The following is a 10326-nucleotide window of genomic DNA, read 5'->3' as shown; positions in this document are numbered from 1 at the left end:
GTATATCTTATTTCAATTTTTATTTTTGGACTCAACTTCTCATTTCTCATCTGACTGTTTATGTGTGTTGTGTTTTTATTATTTTTTTCTTGGGTTTTTAGTAACTAATAAACTTTTTCATTGACTCAAGAAAGCCTGGTGGCTCTTTCTAAAACATAAATACATTTGGACTGGGAAAAGTTATCCATGAGGGAAGGGGTCCTTTTTAAATTAATCTTGTTGCAACCAGCCGAGGGGTTTGAATAAAGAAGGGGAGCCAGCTCATTCCTCCTCATCTGGGAGCGTAACAAAATGGGGTCCCATTCAGGAAGTTAACAATTTGGGGTATCTTGTCTGGAGTCATAAGAAATTTAGGGACCTCACCTGGGGACTGGACATAACACAATTTAAATCTACTACAGTCTACACATATTGCACATTAATTCTGTCAATAGGCTATCATGCTCAAATTTCAATTGATGTTTTAGTTTCTATTTGAAGTTAATATCAATTAAAAAATTCACTGAAATGGACTCTAAGAGGCAGGGTGAGAAATTCGGCCCATGTGCCCATATTTTCGGCACAGTGATTACCCGTAGAGGTCCAAAATTGTGTCCACAGCGCAAGTACATTTGTGGGTTAAATTGCAGCAAACACCACATTGTTGAGGGCCTTAATATGCATGTACAGTTACCATGCAGCAAAAGTATGCATTGCAGGCAGATCATGACATCAATCAACAGGCAATGCTGAATGAACACTACTTGTACCATTTTTGAGCTCAGTCCTCTAGCTAACTCTATTATCCTCGCATAGCTGAACTCAGTTATCAGCAGGAAGGACTCCAAGCCCCATCAATGCTATTTAAGGGGATCATCAACTATTTACAGGTTAGTTGCTGGCTAATTTCTTCTGGCTGTTGCTGTAAATGTTTGATGCTTTCATATTGTTTCAAGTTGCAAAAGTTTACAGGGAATTGCTGAAGAACTTTTTGCTGACTTCAAGGCTTCTGCACAAACCAGTTGCTCCCAAACATGGGTGCACTGGTAGCCATCCCCCTTGGCTAACAGCGTAAACTTGGAGAATGAACAGAGGCCATACAGAGCAGGACAGGCTATTGGAAGAGATAGGAGGAGTAGGTGAAGAACAACTCTCAGCAGTAGATCATATCCATCCAGGGTGTGCAGGAGCAATTCTCCTATCTGAACCTAGCGAGGAACAATCTGAGGAAATTACATTTCCACTTCATTAAGGGAGATGTTACTGAAATCTGCCACAACTGCAGTCTTGAAGCAGGGCAAGGATTACATTACTAGTGGTGGAAGTGTCTAGGTGATTAACTTTTATGTTTGTCTCCTTCCAGGCTGAAACTCTAGATATTTGCACCATCTCATAGTTTGTCATTGCATAAGGGATATCACTGAGGCTCTCTGTTCAATGAGAGCTAACTATTTTTCATTTTCTCATTCCAGAGCCAAGCAGGCCAAGCAAACATAAAACTTTGGTAGAACTTCTGGTCTCCACATGGCGCAGGGTGCCTTTGAACTGCATACATGTTGCTTTGCAGGTGCCACATGTCCTCTCTGCCCTATGCCAGATGAAAAGGGATTCCACTCCCTCCACATACAGTTGATGTGTCATCATAGGCAGCACATCATGCAGTCAATGTCCAGTATCCTGCAAGAGTCATTATGTTTTCGTTCTGTGGCAGTCCACTGTGCCAGCTGCATGTGACCCATCATGGCAAACCAAAGGTTTGATCAGAGGCCCATGGAAGGCAAGTGTGTTGATGCGAGCCGTTTGGATGGGTAAATACTTGTTTAATAGTGATGCACAGATGTCAGATGGTGTCGCCTTAATGCTGGTTGGGAGATTCTCCCAAACCATTTGGTGAAACGCCTCATTTTCAGGGTTTCTCTCAAACCATTGGTACCCAGTCCCTGATGGCCCTTATTTGGCTCAACATATTGTCCTGGATCCTGATGTTCCTCTTCTGACTCATTGTTGGACTCATCATTTGGGGATGCCTGGTGATCCACGGTCTCTTCATCTGCCATTTAATCCCCATCTACAATTTGTGCAGCACACAGCAAACGACAATGATCAAGGAGACACAAGCCAGTGCATACTGCAAGACTCCAGCTGATTTGTTTGAGGTAGCGGTATCTTAATTTTAGAAGACCAATAGTCCTGTTTATAGTTGCCCTGGTGGAAGTATGGCTTACATTGTAACATTCCTCTGCCTCAAAGTAGATGCTTGATCAATGTCATAAGCCAGCTCCATAATGGATAGCCCTTGTTTCCAATTAACCAGCCATATAGTGGTGCTGAGATATGAACAACTATGGCACCTGGGACTGCCTCAGAATATAGGCATCGTGACCACTCCCAGAGTATCATGCATACACAGGTAGGATCTGCAGATGGTGATCACGTATTATCTGCACATTCAGTACTTTCTGGTTCACAAACACCCCTGGCTGGCCTGTAGCTGCCTTGACGACCATATGAATGCAGGGTTGATGGTCCTTACACTTTAGGGAATCTCGCAATGGCCCCAAACCCCTTTGCTCTCTTGGCCTAGTCATGGTCATCTGTGGTAAACTTTGTGACGTGGTCCACTTTCCAAACAATGCATCGGTTACTATATTGATAGAATAATTGGCTGATGAGTGCAACATGGCACAGAGATGTCTTGCTGATCCTTGAAAGGATCCCAGGCATAGAAATTTAAGGCCACTTTGGCCTTCAGTGCCACAGGCATTAGAGGGCCACCCAGCCACTGGAATCTATCTCCTCTATAAGCATCTTACTAAAGGATGTGACCTCTTCCCTAGAGAGACAGTCTTCTGTGACACTGGTGCTCTGTTATTTGAAAGTAATTTGAGTGTTGCCTGTCCACTGTACACACTCCCTTCAGGATAATGTCTTCTCCTTGGGTGGTCTTGTCCACACTAATCTGTGAGGCCTTTTGGCCCTTCAATGTAACCATGCAGTACATGTGGCTGGCAAGCTGGATGCTGCTATCTTTGGCCAGCTGTCCTCTTCCTCCTTCTTCCCTTATCCTCACTTGAGGAACCTCAACTGGAGTGAATTATTCCCATGGTACCTGTGCCTCCTTTGTTTCAGCCTGCCCTGTATAGGTCCATCCTTGGCTGATGCCATCTGTTAAATGATTCCCTTACAGCTGAATCCTCCCCTGTTTCAGAGTACTCAGAAAACAATTTCCCTCACCTCTCATGCAGTCTCAGCAACTCCTCGCTGTGCTCTTCTGTTGAAGCCTTTTATCCCACCCTTGTTCTCCTTGGACAGGCTGTGCAGTGATTCCCTCCTGCCTGTATAACCCATGCAACCACCATTAAAACACACATGCAGTGCTAAATCGTAGTTAGTTAGCAATTTAATTGCCATAACTAGCTCTTAATTGACCTGGGACAGAAGGCTGATCTTTTGGCCCACTCACCTTCCGTAATATTCCAGTTGGGCATAATGATGTCAGGGACCTGACTGATGTCACCACGCCCGATCTTCTTTTTACAGTGGATCGGGGCGGACATCTGCCTGCTGTAAGAATGTAAAATTCTGCCCATAGAGTAATTTCAGCACTGCAAGGGATCATTTAGCTCATTGCATCTGTGTCGGCTCTTGGCAGAGCAATCTAGTCAATCCTGTTCTTCTGATCTATCCCCGTAGCCTTGCAAGATTATTTGCTTCATGTTTATCCAATTTCCTTTTGAAATCATTGATCATCTCCACTTCCTCCTCTCTCGTGAGCATAGTAACATAGGACTTAGGAGCAGGAGTAGGCCATTCACCTCCTTGAGCCTGTTCCGTCATTCAATAAGGTCATGGCTGATTTGGTTGTGTCTCAAATCCACTTTGCTTTCTGCTCACCATAACCTTTGACTTCCTTGTCTATCAAAAATCTGTCTAACTCTGCCTTGAATAAATTCAATAACCCAGCCTCCACTACTTTGTGGGGAAGAGAATTCCACATACTAACGACTGTTTGAGAGAAAAAAAATTTCTCCTCATCTCCATCTTAAACATAAGGCCCTGGATCCAGTCTCTCCCACAAGTGGAAACATTCTCCCGGTGTCTACTCTGTCATAATTCTTCAGGATCTTGTATCTTTCAATAAAGTCACCTTTCATTCTTCTAAACTCCAGTGGGTATCAGCCCAACTTTTCCTCATCAGATAAGCGCCTCATCCCAGGAACGAGTCGAGTGAACCTACTTTGAACTGCTTTTAACGCAATTATATATGTTTTCAAATAAGGAGATCAACACTGTATACAGTATTCCAGATGTGGCCCCATGCAGCTGCAGCACAACTTCCTTACTTTTATATTTCATTCCCCTTGCAGTAATTGACAACATTCCATTTGCTGTACCTGCATACTAAAATTTTGTGATTCATGAACCAGGCCACCCAAATCCTGATGTACCACTAAATTCTGCAATCTCCCTCCATTTAAATAATATTCTTCTTTTCTATTCTTCCTGCCAAAGTAAGCAAGTTCACATTTTCCCACATTATACCCCAGCTGCCATTTTTTTGTCCACTCACTTAACCTATCTATACCCCTTTGCAGATTCTCTACCTCCCCTTAACTTAACTTCCTACTCTTAGTGTCATCAACAAATTTAGTTACCATACGGTCAGTGCCTTGTCCAAATCATTGATGTAGATTGTAGATAGTTGAGGCTCCAGCACTGATCCCTGTGGCAATCCACTTGCCACAGCCTGCCAACCTGAAAAAGACCCATTTATTCCTACTCTCTGTTTCCTGTTAGCCAACCAATCCTTTATCCATGCTAAGGTTAACCCTTGCACGATGTGCTCTTATGTAGTAACCTTTGATGTGACACCTTATCAAATACCTTCTGGAAATCCAAGTGCACCACATCTACACCACCGCTATGCACCTTGCCTGTTACTACTTCAAAAAAGACTCTAATAAATTAATTAAACACAATTTATGTTTCATAAAGCCATGTTGACTCTGCTATATTCTAAATATCCTGCTATAACTTCCTTAATAATTGATTCTAGCAATTTCCCTATCACAGATGTTAGGCTAACTGTGCTGTAGTTCCCTGCTTTCTGTCTCCCTCCTTCCTTAATAAAGGTGTTACATTAACAATTTTCCAATCCACTGGGACCCTTCCAGAATCTAAGGAATGTTGGAACATTATAACCAATGCATCTACTATCTCTGCAATCACTCCCTTTAACACCCTAGGATGCAGGCCTCCTGGTCCTGGGGACTTGCTAACCTTTAGGTCTATGGTCTCCCTAGCACCTTTTCTCTAGTGATAATGATTGTTTTGAGTTCCTCCCTCCCATTCACTTCTTGATTTTCAAGTATCAAGTGGCCAGCAGAACATCCTTTTGGACTGACGTTCAAGTCTTGCAACCTTTTTTTGAATTACCCAGGAGCTTGGGGACCCTACCATTCCCTGTTGCTTTCCCCATGGCAACACTTTAGCCAGTCAGAGTCAACTTGCCAAATGACCAGCATGCTTTTTTTCCTGTAGTATTGTTGCAGTATAAATTTGGCAATCTTGCATTTGTCCTGATGAGTGCAAGTTGAAAAGCTTGGGAAGTTTTCTAAGTCTTCTACAATGAAGACGTACAGAGTATCTGTACAACACCTCCATTATTTCCTTTGTTTTCCATTATCAGTTCTCCTAAGGAACTCTCCAGATGACCAACTCTAGCTTTAGTTATCCTTTTCCTATTTAAATACTTGTAGAAACACTAACCATCTGCTGTTATATTACTAGCTAGCTTTCTCTCATACTCTTCCTTCTCCCTTTATTATTATTTTAGTCATTCTTTGCTGGTTCTTAAAATTTGACCAATCTTCTGATCCATCACAAATCTTTGCAGATTTGTACAGTATTTCTTTCAATTAGATACTATCCTTAACTTCTTTATTCAGCCATGGTTGATGCATCCTTCTCAAAGAGTCTTTCTTTCTCATTGGGGTAAATCTTTGCTGAGAGTTATTAAGTATTTCCTTAAAAGTCTGCCATAGCAGCTCTTCTGTTCTACCTTTTAACCTTGTTTCCCAATTCATTTTTGCTAGATGTACTTTCATACCCTTATAATTAACTTTTTATTCAAGTTTAAAACATGGGTCTTAGACATGCACCACTCCCTTTAAAACTGAACATAAAATTCTGTCATGTTATGATCACTGATGTCTAGAGGCTCCTTCACTCTGAGGTTATTGATCAATTCCATCTCATTGCTTATTACCAGGTCTAGAATAGCCTGCTCCCTAATTAGCTCTAGAATGCACTGTTCTAACAATTTGGCCCGAATGCATTCTATGAATTCAAGTTCCCAGCTACCTTTGCCAATCTAATTAGCCCAATCGACGTGTAGATTTAAGTCACCTATGATTATTGCCGTACCTTCCTTATACGTCCCATTTATTTCTTTACATATATCCTGTCCTACCATGTAGCTACTGTTAGGGGGCTTATAGACTAATCCCACATGTGACCTCTTGCCTTTATTTCAACCCAAACTGATTCTACATGTTGTCCTTTCGAGCCAATGTCATCTCTCCCTGCTCACTAATGACATCCGTAATTAACAGAGTTACCCCACCACCTTTTCCTAGCTGCTTCTTCTCGAAATGTCAGATACCCTTCGATATTTAGGTCCAAGCCTTGGTCAACCTGCAACCATGTCTCTGTAATGGCTTTCGTGTCATACGTATTTATTTCTATCTGTACTAACAATTGATCCATTTTGTTACAAATGCTGCTCCCAATCAGATACAGCCTTTAATTTTGTCCTTTTGCCATTTTTGCACTCTCTTGCCTAATCTGCTGGTGCACTTTCAAGTTTGTACTCTGACCCTTCCTGTCAAGCTCTGGTTATCATTAGCCAAATCGCTACTCTGCTCTATTATCTGGTTGTTTCCATTTGATTTACTACGTTTCCTCTGGCATGATCCTTCCAACCTCCCACTATTTAGCTTAAAGCCCTCTCTACCACCGAGTTATATAACTCACCAGAATGCTCATCCCAGCAAGGTTCAGATGGAAAACAAAAACAGAATTACCTGGAAAAACTCAGCAGGTCTGGCAGCATCGGCGGAGAAGAAAAGAGTTGAAAAGAGTGCTGCCAGACCTGCTGAGTTTTTCCAGGTAATTCTGTTTTTGTTTTGGATTTCCAGCATCCGCAGTTTTTTTGTTTTTATCTCAAGGTTCAGATGGAGACTGTCCCAATGGTACAGCTCCCACTCCCTCAGTTTGTGGGCTACTGGCACCAGTATCGGAACCCATTTCTCCCGTGCCAATCTAAGTCACACATTTGTCTCTCTAATCTTATGTACACTACACCAATTTTCTCATGGCTCAGGTAATAATCCAGATAGTATTACCATCGAGGTTCTGCTTTTTAATTTAGCCTCCAGATGTTCATAATTCCTAAGCAGAACCTCTTTCCTAATTCTATCTATGTCCATGGTAGCAACATGGACTACGACAACTGGATCCTCCCTCTTCCACTGCAAGTTCCTTTCCAACCCCGAGCAGACATCCCAAACCCTGGCACCGAGCTTGCAACACAACCGCCTGGACTTATGCCCTTGGCTGCCAAGAACTGTGTCTATACCTCTGACTGTACTGTCCCCTACTATCACTACATTCCTATTAACTCCCCCCCCCCACAATTTGAATGGTTCCTTGTTCCATGGTGCCATGATCAGTTTGCTCATCCACCCTGCAGCTCTCACTTTCACCCATACAGGCTGCAAGAACGTTGAACCTGTTAGACAATTGCAAAGTCTGAGGTCCTCCACTTCTACCTTTTGGGTCCCCATACCTGCCTCACTCAGTCACACCCTCCTGTCCCTGACCATGGACCAAGTCAAAAGACCCTATCCTAAGGGGTGTGGCTGCCTCCTAGAACAACGTGTCCAGGTAACTTTCCCCTTCCCTGTAGCTCGGCCTTCAGCTCAATGGCTCTGAGCTGAAGCTCCTCAAGCCACAGACACTGACTGTAGGCATGTTTGCCCCGGATCACACTGGTAGCCAGGAAGATCTACATTCTGCAGTCACAACACATCACCTGCCCTGGCATCTTATATTATGTGCAAATTTTATTATTATTTTTCTCATTTAATTTATAATTAATAAAACCTGCTACTCCTAACCAGTCATATTACCTCTAGAAAAGTTTACTAACACTATTAAACCTGACAATTCCAAAACAAATACACTGGTTTTGAAGATAAATTAGCAAAATACTCACCAACCAATCACTTATCTGTTTCTCTGTGATGTCATTCTTTTTTTCACAATATAGTTAGCTCTTCAGGGCACCTCCACTGCTCTCGCGCTGCTTTAGGGCACCTCCATCGCTCTCACGCTGCTCTTACAGTGAGTTCCAGGTCATTATCATTCACTGCATAAAAAATGTTCTTCCTCACAGCCCCCATGCAACTCTTGCCTAAAACCTTAAATGTGTGTCCCTTAGTCCTCTTCTATCAGCTATTGGGAACAGGTTTTCCTTGTCTACCTGATTCAAACCTTTCACAATTGTACACCTCTGTCAAATCTCTCCTCAATTTCCTTTGCTCCAAGGAGAACACACCCAGTTTCTTCAAACTGACCTTGTAGCAAAAATCCTCCTTGGAACTATTCTGTTAAATCTCCTCTGTACCTTTGCCATTGTCTACTGTCCTCCAGTCTAAAAGAAAACCATTTAGCACAACTTGCTGTTTTCTGCTCTTAAGCCAATTTTTTTTATCCAAGCTGACTCTAAACCTCCTATTCCATGAGCTACAATTTTGGATGGGATTTTCTGGTCCCATCAGTGGTGGGTATCATGGTAGGCAGGATGGGAAAATGTGGAGGAGGGCCAAAAGTCGGTTTCTAGCCAGCATAAAAAAGTTTGCAATTGTCCACAGCCCACCACTCCATGTCAGGAACCACATTTTCATTTGTGTAAATATTATGAATACTCATTTTAAAGACAGCTTGCCAGAATCACACCCCCACTCCAGATCATAGACCCACACCAGCAGCTAATTAGACCGCCATGGTTCACGACCAGATATAAGTGATGTGCACCTGGCAAGCACCACTTCATTCGGGATCTCGAAGTATGTTCGCCTACCTTTCATTGCAGTGTGCTCACGGCTGCCCTGACTCTGTGCCAGGCTGTGCATACAAGACTAGCAGGGAGGCGTGGAGGTCCCTGAGCTAAGGCTTACTATTCCGGACCAATGGAAGGCAGGGGCTGGGAGGCAAAGGCAGGGGCTAGAGGGCAAATGCTTGACTGCAGGGGTGGGGGGAGGTGAGGCAAGAGAGGCAGAGCAAGGGGCTGGTGGGCAAAGGCTTGACTGTGGGTGGTGGGGGTGGGGGAGCTGAAGAATGGAGAAGGGTGCGCACAGACACCTGACTGGGTTGAGGTGGGGTGATGCTGAATGCAATCATAGCTAGAAAGCTAAGGCAGTCCTGTGGATCTGCACCACAGTTTAGAGGACCGTGCTTGGCATGCCATCCTGGTCCCAACCAGGGGGGGGTCATGTGGTCTCTGTGAGTCATAGTGCAAGAGGCCCTAGAATGGGGAGCAGCCAGGTCAACATGGGGCATTGGAGCATCAACATCAAGTGGTTCAGAGAGAGGACTGGAATATCAACCATAAACATGGTGGGACCAAGGATGGGAGAGGAGGAAGGAGAGTGGTTAGAGGGAGGGAAACCTGAACATGATGCTCTCCAGCACAATGGGAGGGGTCTCAATGGTCATGGGTTGGTAGGGGGTGGGGGTGGTGGAAGGTTAGGGCTGGGTTGTGGGTGGTCCAAGCTTATCTGATAGTAAAACATCAGTACCAGCATTTTCTGAGCTGATCCAATGATGCAGTTAAAAAAACAAGTATGGGGAAAAAATGTTAGGGAGGAGTCAACCACTGCACTTGTGGGCTGATTGAAGGGGCACCCAAATAATTTCTGCTTTTCCAAATTAAGAGGAAGGCAAAGCTCAGACATGTTAGGAAAAGTCAAAAGCCAATTTAGGGAATGTGGCACCTTAACTCTTGCAGCACATTCATGTGAGCGTATAATCCCAATTGGGGCCAGTGTAGGATCAGCTTGCAAAGACCTTTTGTCCCTGTTGTGAAAAATCCCAAGGGTCAGAAATAACCAATTGAAAAGGGGCCATGGGCCAAAATGCATCTGCCTAAAGGTCCTAAGATCTCTAAACCTTGCAGTTTCGTGTTTAATTTGTGAACCCAACTCCTTCGCCCCGACGCCTCCACCTCCCCCTCCCCCACCCACAAGACTATCATACCATGATTGCAAGTTTGGGCTGCTGTGT

General features: G+C 43.7%; 1 pseudogene; it reads left to right on the top strand.

Moving 5' to 3' along the window:
- Positions 1 to 2078: 2078 nt before the first annotated feature.
- Positions 2079 to 10326, top strand: part of LOC121290457 — a 30783-nt pseudogene continuing 22535 nt past the window's right edge.

Source organism: Carcharodon carcharias, chromosome 18, assembly GCF_017639515.1.
Source record: "Carcharodon carcharias isolate sCarCar2 chromosome 18, sCarCar2.pri, whole genome shotgun sequence".
Lineage (NCBI taxonomy): Eukaryota > Metazoa > Chordata > Chondrichthyes > Lamniformes > Lamnidae > Carcharodon > Carcharodon carcharias.
The sequence above is the reverse complement of the archived record's forward strand: the minus strand, read 5'-3'. Positions and strand labels throughout refer to the sequence as shown.